Raw genomic sequence first — 19,387 nt, 5'->3', positions numbered from 1 at the left:
AATACAATTTGAATTCTACTATAGTGTATTGTTTGGGAAATATTCATGAGGGAAAATATTTGTACATTTAATATACACACAGTTTAAAAGTATTTATGGTGTGTAGTTATTTGAATATAACTTTGAATATTGCTTTAGAAGATTGGATGCACCAGGCCAAGGTTTGTCAAGAGATGGGATGAGAAATGCTCTATCTGTGTCTTAAAACTCCCTTTAGAAAATAAGGTACATAAAGGAAATAAAACTTCCAGAGCTTTAAATGAATGCACTTAGCTGGGAGGTGGTTTATGAAAGCCTGTACACCACTCTTTGGGGCACTGGTTTGGTTTGAAGTGAATTGTACCTAGAGAACTTGGTGTAAGAGAAGAAAAATTTGGATCAGAGACACTTCAGAAGGTTGGAGCTTTACTGTACACACAAACACACACACACACACACACAGAGAGAGAGAGAGAGAGAGAGAGAGAGAGAGAGAGAGAGAGAGAGAGAGAGAGAGAGAGAGAGAAATAAAATAAATCACACTTGTTTCATGATGGGGGAGTCTTCTATGGAGAAATTTAGAAAAAAGAGCAGTTGGGCCTGCTCCCTCTTACCTTATGCTTCCTGTTACTTTCCTTGCAGACCAGGAGATGTTCTTCAGTCAGACAGCTCTATGAGATGCATTGTACCACTTCTGTGTGATGTCAATGAAGCGAAGTGTCTAGAGGCTCAAACTGACTTCACTTCTGTCTCTGGTCTCTGCAATCGCATGCACAAATAATCCTGTGCATGACACATGCCCTATAATTTCTAACACTTAAGTTTTTTTGAATGTTGTTATTTAATACATCAAATTAATGTCACATCCAGGAATAAAAAAGCTTCATTTCTCTGATTTCATAACAAAAACCCTGCTCAAACATTTCAGGATACAAATGTGAATTAATTCTAAAAAGTTCCACATTAAAAGTTTGAAGTTAGTTCATTCTCAAAGCTTGTCTTGCTGTGTAACAACTTGCTTTCCTGTGTAGGCATCCTTCCTCAGAGCTAATCTAAACCCGCTGCACTACATTTTATTCTTTTCCTTTTGTTCTGGCTCTAGCAATGTGAAGAACAGATGGCCATCTTCTGTCAGTACTTGACTTTTTCTAAGAAGCAGTAAGCTTCCATCATGCCTTGCTAGTTAATGTAAAAATCCTTCTCAGGACAGAAGCTGGGGCACTCTGAAGTCATTTCATATCTTCAGTTCTGCTCTTCTCTTCCAAACCTATGAAACAAGATTCAAATAGATAACTTTATTTGCTTTGAAATTAATTGAATACTAATTGAATACTAAAAAGTGGGCCATTGGGTAGATGTCTTAATTTTAGCTCAGCTGCTCAGTCTTTTTTTTTTTTTTTTTTTTTTTTTTTTTTTTTTTTTTTTTTTTTTTTTTACATTTGTGCTCTGATGTAGAACCACATACCTATAAATTATGATTACCATGGAGAATCACTATCCACATGTCTAAAGTCACCCCCTGCAGGTGATCAGTTCAAATTTCCCAAATATAGTGGTTCTCTCTAATTGTGATTCATTTAAGCATTTTTGTATGAGAATTGAGTATTTGTAGTTTGGTGAATGAAGTAATGGATTAGACAATATATTCAAGAAGTTACATTCTTTGGTGGTTATAAACACAATAAATAATCATTCTGGAACAGGGTATCAGAAACAATGTGGAGAATTAGAACAGAGTGGAATGACAAGGGAGAACAGAGCTACTTTTTCGATTTTGAGAATCAGAAAAGATTCTTGGGGGAAGTTGGCACAAAAATTGAGGTGTGAACAATAAAGTAGAGTTAGCCATAGGCAATGTTGGAAAATCAAGCTGTTAGGAGGAACATTAGTGTGGACAATAACTGGATGGCTGGGGATCTGTTTGGCACTGCAGTGGCTGGATCTTACTCAATGGGGAGGAGGAGAGTGTAGTAAGGGTGATAGAGAAGGACCATGCCAAGTAGGACATTGGGATACTAGTGTAGGAACATGAAATGCTATTCTACATAGAATGGGAAGCTATTGTGAGTGTGTGTGTGTGTGTGTGTGTGTGTGTGTGTGTGTGTGTGGTGTGTGTGTGTGTAGGTGTGCTTGACTGTGTTGGTGTGTATGTCTGTCCAGAGGTTGACATCTCTAAGCTTTGGGCTTGACTAGATAAAACTAGGATTGTTTCTTCATCATTTCATCAAGGGAGAAGAAATGTGTCTAAAGACAAAACCACATAGGTGAAATCATCGTTAGGGACGCAGGCTTTGAGGGTTAGGTGTACCTGTGTTGTATGTACATACCTCAGTGTAGGCTCTTTCTAGTACTATGATCTTGAGCATAAATGGCAATTAGTGTAGCAATGCAATTTTGAAAAGTGAGAAGAAATTATTAGGAAACTTAAAGAGAACATTTGGGTTAGAGTATTGTAGATCAATATTAACTCTGAAAGGAGACTTTGAAGTTTCCTTTTCACTGTTTTCCACCCTCTGCTAATATTTGACATTATGACCCCAGGTATCAGGCCACACTCTAGGTTTCAAAACGAAGAAATAGAGACATTATATTGCTGAAAGATTGCTAAATTAATAAGCTGTATTCCTTAAATGTTCTGCAGTGTTTTTATTTCAACCAGAGCAGTATGCTGTTGTTTGCTAATGACAAGGTCACATGTGAAGATCTTGGAGATATGTATAGTATTATGCAGTACAAATACTGGCTTTTTCTAAATCTTTCTTAGTCTGTTACTTTTCTTAAAAACACTAAGAATCAGAAATTGTCTACATTTTTCAAATAAAGTGACTCCATAGCTTTTATTTTTTAAATATGTCTAAAATTTTATGTATTAAAATTACCTTTTGCAATTTTGTTAATGGAAATGCTGCTGAAAAAGTCACAAAAAAAGATAAATCTTATATAACTCTGCCTCTCAATAATTATACTCTTAGTTATAAACCATTAATTTTGAATCAACTACTTGTATTGATAATGTAATTCTACTATGAGAGTAGCCTTTGCATTCCACATATTTTAGTCATTAACATTCAACTCATTTAATAAGATCAACTTATGAATATGAATGAGACCATCAGAAAGCCAACTATAGAAATATGCATACTTCAATGCCTAATGCATATTCCTTTCAGTTGAAGTGGAAAGTGATTTTGATGGACAAACTAAGAATTTCTAAACGAAGGTAGGAAGTGAAAATTCCCCTAATAAACAGAAAATAATTGTGGTTGAAAGCATTAGAGGTCCAAAATTCTGAGGAGAGAAATAATTTTACATTTGCTTCAGAGAGACACTATTTATCTCTGTTGGCCAACACACATTGAAGTAACTGTTTGATTTTAATGGATATATATCTTGCCATTCTGCCATGAGTAATTTGAACAGCTTGACATACTTTATGTCATCTTGTATTGCTTTCTATTTGTAGCAGACACAATCATTGGATTGTTTTCATTGATTTAAACACACTGACTTGCTGAAGTATGAGCCTGCATCTAGACTTAATCTCCTCTTCCTCAGCAAAGTCTGTGATAATTCTTTGGACTTTAAGCAGGTGTCATGCATCAGATCCAAGTGCTTAATAAACGCAAAAGGAGTGTATTTTTCCTAAGGTCTCTTGTTTATCCCATTTCCATTTGTCTCATGGTATCTTTAATGCTTTTCTAATATCCTGGGCAAGAGCAGGTTATAACATTTCTACTTAGCTAGCAGAGCTGTATGTACAAGGTTGCCAACCTGTTTAGACCTCAACTGACAGTATTCGCCAGCCTATGTGCTATAGGAGCCTTGAAGAGTGACAGAGCTATTAGGTAGGGGCCATCTACAAATAGTACACCAAATATCTTTATTTTGTCATATAAATAACTATATCTAACATTAAAATGTAGAGTTTCATTTCTAACTGCATATAAATGCTTCTGCAATCAATGAAACACACATACATAGAAAGTGATTCTTACATGCTGAGTGGTTTTTTGTTAACTCAAAGCACATAAAAAATTATGGGCAGTCCATTTGTGGTTATTTTATTTGTTGTGATGCAATTGATAAGAAGACTTTTGTTGTTGTTGTTTTGTTTTTGTTTTTTGAGACAAAGTTTCACTGCAGCTCTGGCTGGGCTGACCTGGAAGTTGCATTGTAGATCAGGCTGGCTTTGAACTCACAAAGATTGGTCTACTTCTGACTTCTGAGTGTGCCACTATGCCAGGCCTGTCAAAGATACTTTTAAGATTTATTAAATGCAGATTTATTAAACCTTTATTTATAAAGAACTTCAAATAAAAAAATCACACATCAAAAACGGATCCCAAGCCTATATATTTCAGTGAATTTGTATACATTTAGAGTAGCCATTCTGAAACTGTGGAGTGTCACATTGAATTTTACACTTTCCCTGTTAAATACACCTCTATGCACTTATTTACCACCAAAAAATTTTTAAAAAGCTATGTCAGAGTTAAAACTGGTAAACAATTAGCTTTATTTACTCTTTCATGACTGGTGTCCAATACCTACACTCAATGCTTCTTCATCATCTATTATTACCCTTCTTATTGTCCTTTCTGCATGCTATACCACACACACACACACACACACACTCACACACACACACTTTGGCTAGAATCTGCATATATATGGAGAACATGAAGTTCCTTTCTTTTTTAAATTGGGTGACAGTACTTAATACTACACATTCTAAGTTCATACATTTTCCTGGAAATTTTGTGATTTTATTTTTCTTTAGAGATGAATAGTATTCATATATATATTACATTCATATATATATTCTGGTATATATACGCATACCAGATTTTCATCCATTTATCTTTTGACAGAAGACTATGTTGGTCAGATTTCCTAGCTATAGTGATTAAGTCAGCAATAAATACAATAAATATAGGGCACAAATATTTCTATGAGTTCCCTACTTATATACCCAAGAATGACATAGCTGGGTTAATGGGAGTTCTGCTTTTGATAATTTGAGGAAACTTCAAGGTTATTTTCAAAGTTTGTGCAAAAGTCAGTTCAAAATGGAACAATAACTTCTATTTAAATCCAGAAGCAATGCAGCTTCTAAAGCGAACATGAGGACTACTCTTTAAGACCTCAGGGTGGGTAGTAACTTTCCAGATCACACAGGAATTAGCCCCCAGTATTAGCATATGGGGCTCCATGAAAAACTAAAGAGTTTCTGTACAGCAAAGGAAAACACAGCAGAGCAAACAGAGAGGTCCCAAAAGGGGAGGCCATCTTCATCAGCTTTACTTCTGAAACAAAGCTGGTATCCATAACTTCCAAAGAGTTCCACAAGTTAAATACCAAGGAAACAAAGCTGCCAATCAAAAAAGGGTCACATTAATTAAATAGACAGTTTTCAAATAAGAAACAAAAACAGCCAATAATTTTTTAAAAATTGTTTAGTATCACTAGCCATGAATGAAATGCAAATTAAAACTACTCTGAGATATCACTGCATCCCAGTCATTATGTCTCGTATCAAGAAATCTCATAAGTATTGAAGAAGATGTGGAGAGAAAAGACCCATAGTTCACTATGCAATTACTAAGCCAAATTCTTTTGATCACACTATTGTGAATTGGTTATCAGTAATTTAATATTCACTTTAATAGCATACTAATAATTTTTTTTTTTTTTTTTTTTTTTTTTTTTTTTTTTTTTTTTTTTTTCGACAGGGTTTCTCTGTGTAGCTTTGCGCTTTCTGGAGCTCACTTGTAGCCAGGTGGCCTCGAACTCACAGCGATCCACCTGGCTCTGCCTCCCGAGTGCTGGGATTAAAGGCGTGCGCCAACAACGCCCGGCAACATACTAATAAATTAATTATATGACTAACAGTAATAGCTTTTGTATTGCATACTGGAAGTTATTAGCTCTTATAATATATAAGACACATATCATCAGTTATTATTATTATTACCATTGCAGTTTGTCTAAGAAGAAGCCAGGACTCACAGAATTCAAGGACGTTGCCTTACGACCCACCGTCAGCTGGAAACGAGGCTTATTGGTCGCCCTTGGCCGCCTGGATAATTGACTGCTCTGTTGAGACTGCTGAGCAGCGGCATGCAACATAGGCATAGTGCTGTGGAGCTTGACTCCAGAAGGCATGATTCACACAGAGGCTCTGGCTAGAGCGTCCTTAAGCTGTACTGAATCTAACCCACTGTGGTTCTTCAAGATCGTCAGTATAGAAGACCTATCTGAAAAATCCATGGAAACGTGAATGCTGTGCAAACCAGGCAATGTGCAGTTTTGCCTTCCTACAACTCAGCATCAACCCACTGAAGTTGTCTAGTTTTCACCGATTGATCCATATAAAAGGCCAGGAAAAGAGGAGGTGTGGAAATTAAGAGAATAGGAAAGTAAAGGAAGAAAGGACTACAAAGAGTTTGTGAAACTGAAGCACTATCTGTTGTGTTCTACAGTGGCAGGGAGTTTCCAGCTGATTTTCAACCCCCGCCCCGTTCTTCTGGTGAACTAATGGCTAGCTTTAGTTCCTCCGTATCTTCTCACTAACATCCCCTCCACTGTGGAAAATCCTACTGTTTGTTTACAATCCATAGTTTTAAAGAGACTGAACTAAAATTGGCTGCTTCTGGGACATCCCTGCCAATGGACAGGATCCAAATTGGCTCTGCCACGAGAGGCGGCTTTGCCCACATAAGGAGATTCTGGCTTTGTGCTTCCGTCATCTTGGTGCCAGGCAGACAATCATGCAGGAGTAGGAACATCCAGCCAGGGCAAATGTTTACGTCAAGAGTGGTCAGCTGGTTGAACACTAGTCTGAAGGAAAGGCTATCTGAACATCATGTTTAGCTCCTATGAGAGGCAGTTACCAACACTGAAAAAATACCATTTTAACCTCTTAGCTTCTATTTCATGAACAATGACCATAGTTCATATATTGTTTCTCTGTCCAGGGATATATGTATAGTTATAAAGTATTCAGTATATATAAAAAGTATTTTGTTTGTTTTGTTCATTCCTGGGTATAGTGGGAAATTTCCTGATCCAGAACAAATAATTAACTGCAGCTTCTCGAACGGTATAGTTCTGGGGAAAGCATAATTTTCCGGGCTCCAGAAAAACATTCCCCTTCAGGTAAATGTCAACAGCTCCCATGTTACCTGAAGACAGGAAGACATGGTGTGTACAAAAATCACATGTCAAAGCATATGTGTTCAAGTGAGATGCACGTTGTATTTACGTAAAGATGTCTTTATCTAGACATCTCAGCATAGCTTCTAGCTAAGCCACAGTGATCATCGCAGGAAAGCAAATCAGATTGGTCAACATTGACTGTTTAAGTGGAGGAGCCACACAGATGGGAAAGAGGCACAGACAAATTGCTTCAGCTTTGCTTTCCTTTATAACATAGATATTTTTAGTTCCTTTTTCTTTTCATGTATACTGCATGTTTCTGCCTTATACAGAAAGTCATTGCACATTGTCTCTGATCAGCTTTACCATCTTTCCTTTGCTGTTTCTCTTACCTTTAAGATTCCTGAGATCTAAAAGTGTAGCTGCAAAGTCCATTTCTCAGACTTAGATGATGGGCAGATAGCAAATAATTAGTATTGTGGAAGCATTTCTTCACAGAAAGGAAATTTTATGATTAGAATCTAAAAGCAGAAGAACGTTGTTTGTTAAAGGTAAATATCTAAACTCAATCATATCTCAGTTGCATGAATAAGAATAAATATTTTCTACGACAAACATTGCATCAACACAATGAACTTAACTTTATGCATCATTCACATGAGCCTCTCACAAGCTGACTACTTTATTCTCACCATCTTGAATTTCCATACAAATGCCAAGAGTTGCTGTTTTCCTCTCGAGGGTCTAGTTAATTTAGTTATAATGTCAGGGTGGAGTGAAATAAGTAACATACTGATTTCATCAAGTATGCCAGCAGCCTCTCTAGCATTAATTATTCAGTAAGATTGACCTCTGACCAAGGAACTAACACTGTGTAATTCAAACTGTAGAGAATTCAAAAATTATTCATCATAGTCAATAAATGGTTGACCAAATACATTTATTCCTAGGTATTTAACTAAAGTTTGTGTCCATGTAAGTACTTATTTGTTAATGCTTGTAGCATCATTATGCTGAGTGGACCAAAGGTGAACAACACCAACGTCTATCAGTGAGTGCGTAAATACAGAGTGGACTATCTATGTCCAATGGAGCCTAGCTCAGCAACAAAGAGTGACAAAAGACACACAGGGGGAAAGAACCTAAGAGCCACACAAACCTACTAAATGAAAGAAAACAAGAACTCAAAGCGCACAGTGTACCATGAAATTTACATGATATTGCTAGAAATCAAATCTACTCTTAATCTCAAGAAATAGTTGTAATTTAGCGCTCGATTGCAAAGCATGTGTGGCACCTTGTTGGATTCATGGGGGGAGAAAAGATAGAAAGCTTTCATTTGTTTTGAGTTCAGCCTCTTGTAACGCAGGCTGACTGTGTAACTGGGGGTGACCTTAAACTCCCGAGGTGTCTTCTTCCTCTGCATTCCCAGGGCTGGAACGATAGGTTGCAACACCATACTCTGCTTTGTTGGGAATGTTTTAAATTAAATGTTGGTGAGATTTACATACACGTACATGATACACATATACTTACACATAAGCACACACACTCATTAAGCTTAATGTTATTGTTTGTAAACTAACTGATTCTGATGCTTATTTTATCTTCCACCTCAGTCAAATTGTTCTTGTTTTTCAGGGAAATTGGAGAATGCAGATGTGACAGTTATCTTCCTTCCTAACTTGTTTTTAATACAGGTTTCTTGCATTATCCAAATTTTCTGTGCCTACTATAACCTGTCTGGAATGTTCTGTCCTACACAGTTCTGAAAACAGCTTTTTTTCAAGTGCTCCTAATCTGACCTCCTCAGAGATCTTTGCTGAATTTTCAAAGAAAAATCTCACTTCCTATAGTTTTTAGTCCCTGTGGTGGTCTGAATAAGAATGACCCCTACAGACTCATATATTTGAATACTTTGTCCCCCTCAATGTGGAACTGATAGGGAAGGATTGGGAGGTATGATCTAGTCAGAATGTGTTGGGAGAGGGGTGCTGGCTTGGAGATTTCACATGCCTACACCATTCCCTGTTAGCTCTCTGCCTCATGCTTGAGGATCAAGACGTAAGCTCTCAACTACTGCTCCTGTGCCATGCTTTGCCTGCCGGTTGCCATAATTCCTACAATGATAGTCGTGGACTCACCCTCAGAAACCGAAAAACCCAAACAAACTCCTTCTTTGATAAGTTGTCTTATCACAATAGAAATGTAACTTAGACATTCCCTTATAAATTTCTTTCTTTGCATTTAACCTGAGTTAAATTAATTTATGTGCATGTGCATTCAAGTTTATAGGTATATATTAACATATTCCTTGATAAAATATAAATCTCTTATATACCTATACACATATAAACACAAAAATGTATAGGTAACTCCCCAGATATATGGTAATATATGTACATGTGCGCGCGCGCGCGCGCACACACACACACACACACACACACACACACACACACACACATCACCTTTCCTTTCCTACTACTATGTGAGTGTAGCTGAAGTTTTCCTGTGTCCCACCTGGCCCATGGTCAGGACAAATCTCTCTCACCAGCCAGTCCTGCAGCCACTTGGACCCAAGTGAACACATAGAAGCTTATATTAATTAAAACTGCTTGGCTATTAGCTCAGGCCTACCACTGACTAGCTCTTACATTTAAACTCAGCCCATTTCTGTTAATCTATATGTTGCCATGTGTTCTGTGGCTTTACCTGTGTGCACTACATGTTACATGCTGCTCCCTGGATGGTGGGCTGGTGTCTCCTGACTTAGCCTTCCAGCCTTCCCACAATTCTTCTTGTTTGCTTATCCCATCTATACTTCCTGCCTGGCTACTGGCCAATCAGCGTTTTATTTATCAACCAATCAGAGCAACACATTCACAGCATACAGAATGACATTCCCATCATGTGAGTATTTAATATTTTGTGATTTATTAATATATGATTCCATATGACTCTTTCCCATAATAAACCATGGGAAATTAGGAAAATTCTGGCTATTTTAAGTGACCCACTATCCTAGTTGTTCCTATAAGTTCTAGAACATGATTTGGATTGCTTCATCTAGCATATACTGGCACTCCAGGGAGTATTGTGAGGTCATGCAGCATTCTGGGAATCTCTGAGCATAGAAAAGTTTCAGAATCTATCTGGGACACCTGAAGCTTGCAAACTTTACCTCCTGAAATCTTGCATGTTTATGCTACAAATAGAGACTCTAGATTTATTTACTGACCTTAAATTTCCAGTTGCTAAATATTGTTTTTGGACACCTCATCAAACACTTTTAAAATCCTATTTTTACAATTGAATCAGACCTCCCAATGTGCAAAGAATAATACAGAACTAATGTACAGTAAACTATGGCCTAAATAATGAGGCTTCTTTCAAACCTAATCTTCCTCCCTCTCAGGAAGTAGCTTAAGCTCTGGAAAAATCTCACTCATTACATAATCTGACAAAAGAATATAATATAGTTTTAATAGCACCAGTTAATACATTAAACATATGGTTTCTTCAATAATTACTAATTTTTACATTTCTCACTACTAATTATGGTATTAAATTGTTCACTCCTTAATTTGTTCTGTCATAAGTTTTTATTTATTCCGTCCTGAATGGTTACAGAGCTGAGATTTCTGCACTTCTCACATTAGCTTAGCATCATGATATAAAGCTGCAATGTGTTGCAATGGTTTATTATCGTATTATTTTTGGTGATTTAATTTTCCTGTGAAGATTGCCTCAATTTAGCCCTTCCAGATGTGAAATAGCTTCAATGGATATTTAAAAATCTTATCAAGACTGTGTCTATATCATTTCAACACCATTTTTGATAAGTGGCAGTGGCAAACGTAAACCTTTCCCAACAGAACAAAGGGTAATTTCCCTAATCGGGTAGAATGGTCATTGTGGTAGTAGAGAGCTGTCATGGATTGGGTCCCAAGACCCCCAGGAAATATTTAGATGGAAATAAGCAACTGTTCATTATTTTTTAGTGTGTGTGTATATATTTGAAATACCTGTGTCTCTGTACTTAGCATTGCAAGATTTATGGGGGATATAGGAGCTGTCTACATTCTTGTGGCTGTAAAGTTGCATATATTCAGTACCTTCAGCTTGGTGCAATGATGAAATTGTCCACATGCAACCAAAACCATTAATCCATCTGTTATTTCATATATTTATTTATTGTGTGATGAATAGAGTTATGATTTGCCCTACCAGAGAATTTCACGTATGGTAAGGTATCATTATTATCCTCACTCTGCTGTGTATTAAAGCTGCAAAATGTTTGCTCTCTGTAACTGATACCCTGTACTCCTTAAATAACCTCTCCTGTGTCTTACCTGTCATAGCTCTGGGTAACCACCTTTCTACTTTTTGCTTCTACAATTTAGCTGTTTTATTTAGCTTTTCTATAGTAAATACGGTTACAAATTACTTGTCTTTCTTTATTCGACTTATTTTACTTAGTACGTATATCCTTCAGATTCACTGATATGCCAAGTGACAATGTGTTCTTCCTTTTAATAAACCAACACCATTCACATATTCATATAAGAGTATATGTAAGATGAAGTACACATATAGCTTATCACTATATAAATAGTAAATCTGTTACAATGTCTAGTCCCCTTCTTTCTGTTTGGCACTTAGGATATTTCTGTATTTTAACTAAGCAATGCAAATACCTCATTAAGGTTTTTACTTTAATTCACTTAAATAAACATGCAGAGGTGGGAATGTCAAGTAGTAGGAACCACAGAGTTATTATTTCTATTATTATCTTTTCCTTTCTTTTTGGTTGGCTATTTGAGTAATGACTTTCAGTTGAGAAGAGCGGGCCCGTGTCTGCAGTCCCAGTACTTGGTAAGCAGAATCAGCAAACGGCAAGAAGTCTGTGGCCAGTCTGGCCCACACGGAGAGTTTCAGGCCAGTCAGGACTGTGTATTGAGAGCTTGTCTTAGAAAAACAGTACCAGTGACAACAACAAGACAACACTAAATTCTTTTTTGACGTTCTGGTATAACTCTGCAGTGAATCTAACTGGTCTCAATTACTTTGACTGTTAGAAGTATTTGTGGAGCCTTAAAAATTTAGAATTGCTTTGTCTATTTTTATTGTTGTTGTTTTTCAAGATCGGGTTCCTCTGTGTAGCTCTGGCTGTCCTGGAACTCACTATGTAGAACAGGCTGGCCTTGAACTTGCAGAGATCTGCGTGCCTCTGCCTCCCAAGTGCTGAGATTAAGGGCATGCACCACCATGCCTAGGTGTTTTGTCTATCTTTGTGACAAATATATTATTACTTTTCCTGCTATGTTGAGCTAACATGATTTTAAAATGTTTTATTTTGGAGGCCGGGCGGTGGTGGCGCACGCCTTTAATCCCAGCACTCGGGAGGCAGAGCCAGGCGGATCTCTGTGAGTTCAAGGCTAGCCTGGGCTACCAAGTGAGTTCCAGGAAAGGCGCAAAGCTACACAGAGAAACCCTGTCTTGGAAAACCAAAAAAAAAAAAAAAAAAAAAAAGTTTTATTTTGTTTATACTTTCTTGTATCATAGTGATTAATAAAAAGAAAGCAAACAATTGAATGATAATAAGAAAACAATACACGAGGAGAATTAAAAATTCAGTAGTGAACTAGAACCCAAGTGAAAATCAAAGCAGATAGCTTGCAGCTGAAAATTCAATGACTAGAGTGATATTTTGTCTATGCTCTAACAAATAAATCTTGTCTGAAGATCAGAGGGCAAAGCCAGTCACAGAGTTAGTCACAGGGGCCAGGTAGTGGTGGCATATACCTTTTATCCCAGTACTTAGGAGCCACGTGCCTTTAATCCCAAAACTAGGAAAGCTGAGACAGGAAGTGATATGGCCTGGCAAAGAAAGGAATATAAGACGGGAGGAAATAGTTCTGCCCCCCTTTCAGTTGAGCACTCAGAGGCATTCAGTCTGAGGATTCATGTAGACAGGATCACATCTCTCAGGCTGAGTGAGGTAAGAGGTGGTGGCTGTTGCTTACTCTGCTGCTCTGATCTTTCAGCTTTCACCCTAATAGCTGGCTCCCAGATTTTATTAATAAGACCAATTAAAATTCGTGCTACAAATGATTGAAAAAAATAAAGCAGAGGAAGTCACCTGGGAAAATAGGAGAATTAATCCAGGGATGCTATGGTAGATCATTTTGAAATGATCCAGTCAGACAAAAAGAGAAAAAGAATAAAAATCAGTGAGGAAGTGCTGCAAGACTGCTGAGATACCAACAAGAAAAATTCTTTGCATTATGAGCATCCCAAAAGAAACAGGGGGAAGGATTCAGGCAGAAAGCTTAGTAATGTCTAAAAGTTAAATATCATACCAGCATACCATTGAGCTACCCATGTGTCAAGAAGCAAATGCAAAATATCTTGAAACAAAAAGGAAGCATAAAATACCCAGGGCTATGGTAAAAATCAGCCCTAAACTTGTAGAGCTATCTTTTAAATTAATTAATGAAAGAGATATTGCTACATAATCACCTAGCTTTATAACCCAAGCATCCTGAAAAAAAAAATAACAAGAAAATACTGAACCCAAAGTTAGAAGAAAGAACAAAATTATAATGGTCATGAGAGAAACAAAATAAAGATTAGAAAAACAATAACAAAGATAAATGAATCTGTAATTTGTATTTCATAAAAAGATTAATTAATTTATTAATTAATTAGGGTTGGCTAAATGAGACGGCTCAGTGAGGGAAAGGCAGCTACCACTAAGCCTGGTAATTTCCTAGGGCCCACATTATGGAAGGAGAGAACAGATTCTGACTCCTACAGGTTGTCTTCTGACCTCCATACATGTGCCATGGTGCAGGTACAGGTACACACACACACACACACACACACACACACACACACACACACAGTAAATACATGAAATAAAATTAAAAAATAAAAGCAAATGGACAGATCTTCAGCTGAATTAACTAAGATAAAAATCAGAGGCTGAATATCAAAAAAGGAGGAGGAGACCACAGGATACCACAAATCAGATTAATTCTAATTATCTCATTGTGCTGGTAAATTTGAATTGACAACTTCTTCCAACCTAGAATCATCTGCAAAAGCTAGTCTCAGTGAGGAATTGTCAACATTAGGTTGGTCTTTGGGCTTGTCTTTGGCGATTCTCTTCATTAAGGTCATTGATGTGGGAAGACCCAGTTCAGTTGGGCTGTGCCATCCCCAAGGCAGGGTTTCCTGTGCTGTGTAAGAAAGGTAAAAATGGAGCAGGGCACAATCAAACAAGAAAGTGAGCACACATACATGCGTTTCTATGACTTGTATGACTGACTTGCTTGGAGTTTCTGCCTTGACTTCCCCACAATGATGGACTGTAACCCAGAAATGTAAGCTGAAATAAACTTCCTCTCCCATAAGCATCTTTTCATCTGGGTATCACATCCCTGGACAGAAATGAGACTAGAATGTTCTCCAGCTATACTGATTCTTTCACTGATTTGAGTGGTGCGCTGGTTAGTTTTGTTTTTGTTTTTTTTTGTCAACCTGACACAAGTCAGGCTAATTTGGTAAAGTGCTTCCATCAGACTGAACTGTAAGCAGGTCCATAGGGCACTGTCTTGATTAACTATTGATGTGGAAGGGCCCAGGCCACTGGGGGTTGCCCACCCCTAGTCAGGTGGTCCTAGTCAGAATAAAAAGGCAAGCTGAATGGGTCATTGGGAACAATCAATAAGCAGCATTCCTCCAGGTTCTCTGCTTCACTTCCTCTCTAGGTTCCTACCCTGCTTTTAGTTCCTGGCTTGGCTTCCCTCAGTGACTGACTGGGACATGTAAACCTAAAAAACCCTTTCCTTCCCAAATGGCTTTTGATCACTGTCTTTATCACAGCTATAGGAAAAAACAAGCAAACAAACACACAAAAACGAAGTGGGTTGAGGCAGACATCTTTTTTTTTCTAGCATTCTTTAGCTTATGCCTCATTGTCCTCCTTATCAGCAACACTGTAGGTCATATTTCTTACTGATTTCAGTGTGGCATTGATGACACTATCAGGCACATAGCTCTGTGATTTCTTCTTCATTAACCTCATCTTCCATCAGATAGTTACTTCCAAGTTTCTGAGCAGTTATCACAAACTTCTTCCACAGTCTCAGTTTAAGTATTCTACTTTCTGGTCATCTTCTGTCCTCAGCACTGATAGCTCGACTCCACAAGTATAAACATACAGTCAAGCCCAACATCCCCAGTGCTGGGCTTGAGTTTACTCCTTCTGTTTTGAGCTCTTATTTCCCTTCATATCAGGCTTTGGAGTCCTGGTAGAAATTATAAGCATCATTTTATGCACACCTTTATTTGTCTCACCTGTCTCTCTTTTACTAACATAGGAGTTAGGATTTAAACTCAATCAGACTAATTCCAGTGTTTGAGCTTTTAATCACTACAGCATACATATATTATCTCATTTGAGTCTTAAAACACACCTGTAAAAGTAAATTTAAAAAATAGGAGCTTGTAGATATTAAGTAAATATTTCAGAATCAGTAAGTGGTGAAGTAATGTTTAAACCATTCCTACTTTGTGCCTGAGCATAAGCAGCTGCACTGACATAGAGAAAAACCCCAGCCAGGCTCATTTTACTTTAAATCCAGAATTATTTCAATCAGACATTCAGTGCTATAGAGTAGACCTAAACTTAGTTTTCTTTGTTTTTACCAATACCGTTCTTTCCCTGTCATTTCAAGCTTCAACTATTCTTTCTCAATTTTTTCTAATAGTCTTCTTTTCTAGTGCTCTGAGGTCATACAAGTGACCAGTAACAGTTTTCTTCAGTGTTCTGTCACCATGTCAACCACCACATCTGCACTTACAGCCACATCTGTAGCCTTCTGTCTCCCTAATGTGAATCTGCTGACTATGTTTCCTGTACATCCAAGTACTGCAGTGTCCACCTCATCCAGGAGATGTGCCTGTGCCCATGGGGCATCACAAGCCTTCCTTGTCACCAACTCTAATTCGGGGACTTCTCACGTTCAACCCAAAAAAGAACACTCTGGTAATTAATGTCTCTCACGTGCTGCTGCACTTCTCTGCTCATTGTTTACAACACAATCCTTCAGAAGAGTTATTGATATTCACTGCTTCTCTATTTTCTCTCACTATTTTTCTTCTATTCTCATAGTAAGTGGATTTCACCTCTATGACTGCACTAAAAGCAATTCTTTCCTTAAAAATAACTCCTTCTGTTACCTTCAAGGACAGACTCTGTCTTAGTTCTCTTTCTACTTCTTTGATCACTCCTATATATCATAGCACTTGCAATTCTCTATATCATATATCATTTCCTGTGCTCCATCCTTTATTCCATGATGCATTTTCAAGGCTTCAAAACCCCCACACCTCTTACAGTCCCATTCAAGAAGTTGGTACTCTTCGATTGCTTTGTTTTTTCTTTCTTTCTTTTTTTTTCACCCATAGACAACGAGCTTGTGGAGAGCCTATTGGCTCTACTTTGAACATATGGTGCAAATCTAGCATTTTATCACCTTTCCTCTGCTTCCTTTTCCTCACTCTACTTAAGGCCAGCATAATTTCTTGCCTGAACTATGTCTACAGCCTTCATCAGCTTGCCTGTGTTGTCTTTGTCCTTTTACTATACATTTTTATTTTCAAAAAGACATTTTGTGAGTATTAATTACAGATGAACAAAAGTGAATGAAATAATTTTTTCCTGTTCTTCAGGAGAATTTTTGGTTTGAGAGAAATATAAGAATTCAACTAATAGCTATAGAAAAACTTTTATAATTTTACATATGTATACAACACTGTAGAGAGGGGCAATACTTTTTTATGTAGTTGCAGACTACCTCGAATAAAATAAATTTGTACTGGCTCTTGGAAGGTGAAGATGATTCTTTGAATTACTTTTTAATTTTCTATACCCCTTTCTACTGGTACTTATCTACAAGCAGGACTACACCTTGTCTCCTTTCTATAAGCAGCCTCAGGTCTCTTCCTGCTTCATATATTTATTGATCCTACTGATTACTGAATGATATAAATTTTCGTTGTGATCAGAAAAAATGTTTAATCCCAGATATTTATGGTAACTCAAAAATTCTTACAAAAGACACCTAAAAATGCTTCTTTCCCATAAAATCCAATCTCTTTGGTGAAGTCCAAGGATGTGTGCAAATCTTGAAAATGATGGCTGTTAACTGTCATGCAATTTTGTATTCACCCCCTCTCCAGACTTTACTGGAATGCAAATAGCTAAGTGCTTGTGTCAAGGAAATCTACTCTAAGTCATGGAAAAGTTAGCCATTCTTGAACTATAACACTTTATTTTCACTAAATTATTTGCAATGTACCTCGATACCATTTGAGACAGATTATTAGGCAGTGACACCAGAGTTTTAAAAATTGTTGAAGTCAGAGGATCTATTTTTCTTCTAGAAGATGTGAGGGAAATTTATGATTTCTAAATTTATATTAATTTTTTTTTCAGAATAACACAGTGTATTGACAGGAACATAATATTTAGACTCAAAGGATATAGGTCTGGTTCTTTGTTCCAAGATGCATTGTTTATGTACATTTTGCATAACCTACTTAAACTGTTAGGCTCAGTCAAACTCTGAGTAGTCAATATTTTGGAAGTTTTATTGTCTGGAGAGCAGTACTCTGTGTGGTCATGATGGGAGGTCAGAGGCAAGAGAGAGTTGGGGTAAAAGTGGCCAGATTTCACAGAAGCATATATACATGTACACAAATTCTGAACATTAAGCTTAATTGATACAATGCAATCATAGTTTGAACTTCACATAAATAGTAATGCTTGTTGATTCCTCATGTGAACATTTATTTGGTTCCTGCTACATGTCAGGGGCCATAGTAGAGTGCACACCGATAATCCTGCTCTGATGGATCTCACCCTGTAGAGCTGGTCTATCAGTAAATCTCCTTGCAGGTTCACTGGGATTTCGCCTCCTCTTCCTGTACCCCAGGGCATTGTTTGGATCAGTGGTATACTAGCCTAAGCATGCCATTTTGATTTCTATTGATGTAAGGTTCCATATTGGAAGATCACTGGGGAAGGACAGTATTTGTGTGTTCTTAAGTCTACTACAAAATCGTTGTCCAAAGAACAGGCTGTCCTCTTTCAGTACATGTCTCTCCCTTCTTCACAGCTTACGTGATTTAGGTCCATCCAGAGAAAGTTCTCTCTTCCTGAAACTAATCTTGCTTTAAAATTGTTTGCTTCCTAAACACAGCCTGTTTGTGTTTCTTGTACCATGAATGGTGGACGCTGGTAGCTTCCAGGTTTCTGTAGCAGCCAGAATCAGTTCACTTAGAACTTTTGGACCAGAAATCAGAACATACAACTCTGAGAATAAATTGCCAAATCATAGAGGTGCAAATAGAAGTCACTGATCATCAGAGCAGGAAGCTTCTGCATCATGTGGAATTAAGTGTTTGGTTAAAAGAAGGTAAAATATGTCCCACTTCCTACAGTAAGAGCAGGAGAAAACATGTCCCACTTCCTACAGTAAGAGCAGGAGAAAACATGTCCCACTTCCTACAGTAAGAGCAAGGTAAAACATGTCCCACATCCCACAATAAAAGTAAGGCTATTGTTTATTCAGATGTTAAACTTTTCATACAATGAAGTGGGGTAGAGTCTTTCAAATGTCTCTCTGTTTCTATTTTCATTAGTAATATAAGAAAAAAACTTTGGGTTACATAGTTGACCCTAATCAAAACGACATTTTTCTTTTATCCTGTAGTTCAGGAGAATAAGGACAACAGGTTTGACATAAGAGATGTAAACAGCATCTGAATAGAGGTAAGCTTTGCTGTTTTATTTTTCTCTTAGATTTGTTTTTGTTTTTAGTTTTTGAGACAGGTTCTGGGTAAGCAGCTGTAGCTGGCATAGGACTCACTATATGGTGAGGCTGGCTAGTCCTTGTGATAATCCTCCTGGCTCACTCTTTCTGACTGAACTCTCAGTAATGTCTTCAAAGAGGGGACATGATTTGCCCTGTACTCCTTCAACATTTACACAGTGGAATGAGGATCCGGTGAACATCCTGGTAACTCACCTGCAACTGCAGTTGGGGATTGCCCTAATGGATGGGGAAGGAGGTTTGGGTCTTTGGCTATGTTCACTTGTCATACCAGGACTTTAGGATCCATCCTAAAGTTAGTGTTTTTATTTTAAATTATTTTATTTTATTTTTTTAGCATTGGA

The 19,387-nt window shown here is 37.4% G+C and overlaps 1 long non-coding RNA gene across 1 annotated transcript in view; it reads left to right on the top strand.

Annotated features, from left to right (window-relative positions):
• The window catches only part of LOC119088743, a 56,354-nt gene extending 46,985 nt beyond the window's left edge, over positions 1-9,369 (top strand). The window contains exon 5 of the long non-coding RNA XR_005092460.1: positions 5,962-9,369. This is a non-coding gene — a long non-coding RNA (uncharacterized LOC119088743). The remainder of the gene's footprint in view (positions 1-5,961) is intronic.
• The last annotated feature ends 10,018 nt before the right edge of the window (positions 9,370-19,387 follow it).

Source organism: Peromyscus leucopus, chromosome 11 (genome assembly GCF_004664715.2).
Source record: "Peromyscus leucopus breed LL Stock chromosome 11, UCI_PerLeu_2.1, whole genome shotgun sequence".
NCBI lineage: Eukaryota > Metazoa > Chordata > Mammalia > Rodentia > Cricetidae > Peromyscus > Peromyscus leucopus.
Note: the sequence above shows the minus strand (reverse complement) of the source record. Positions and strands in the feature narration are given on the sequence as shown.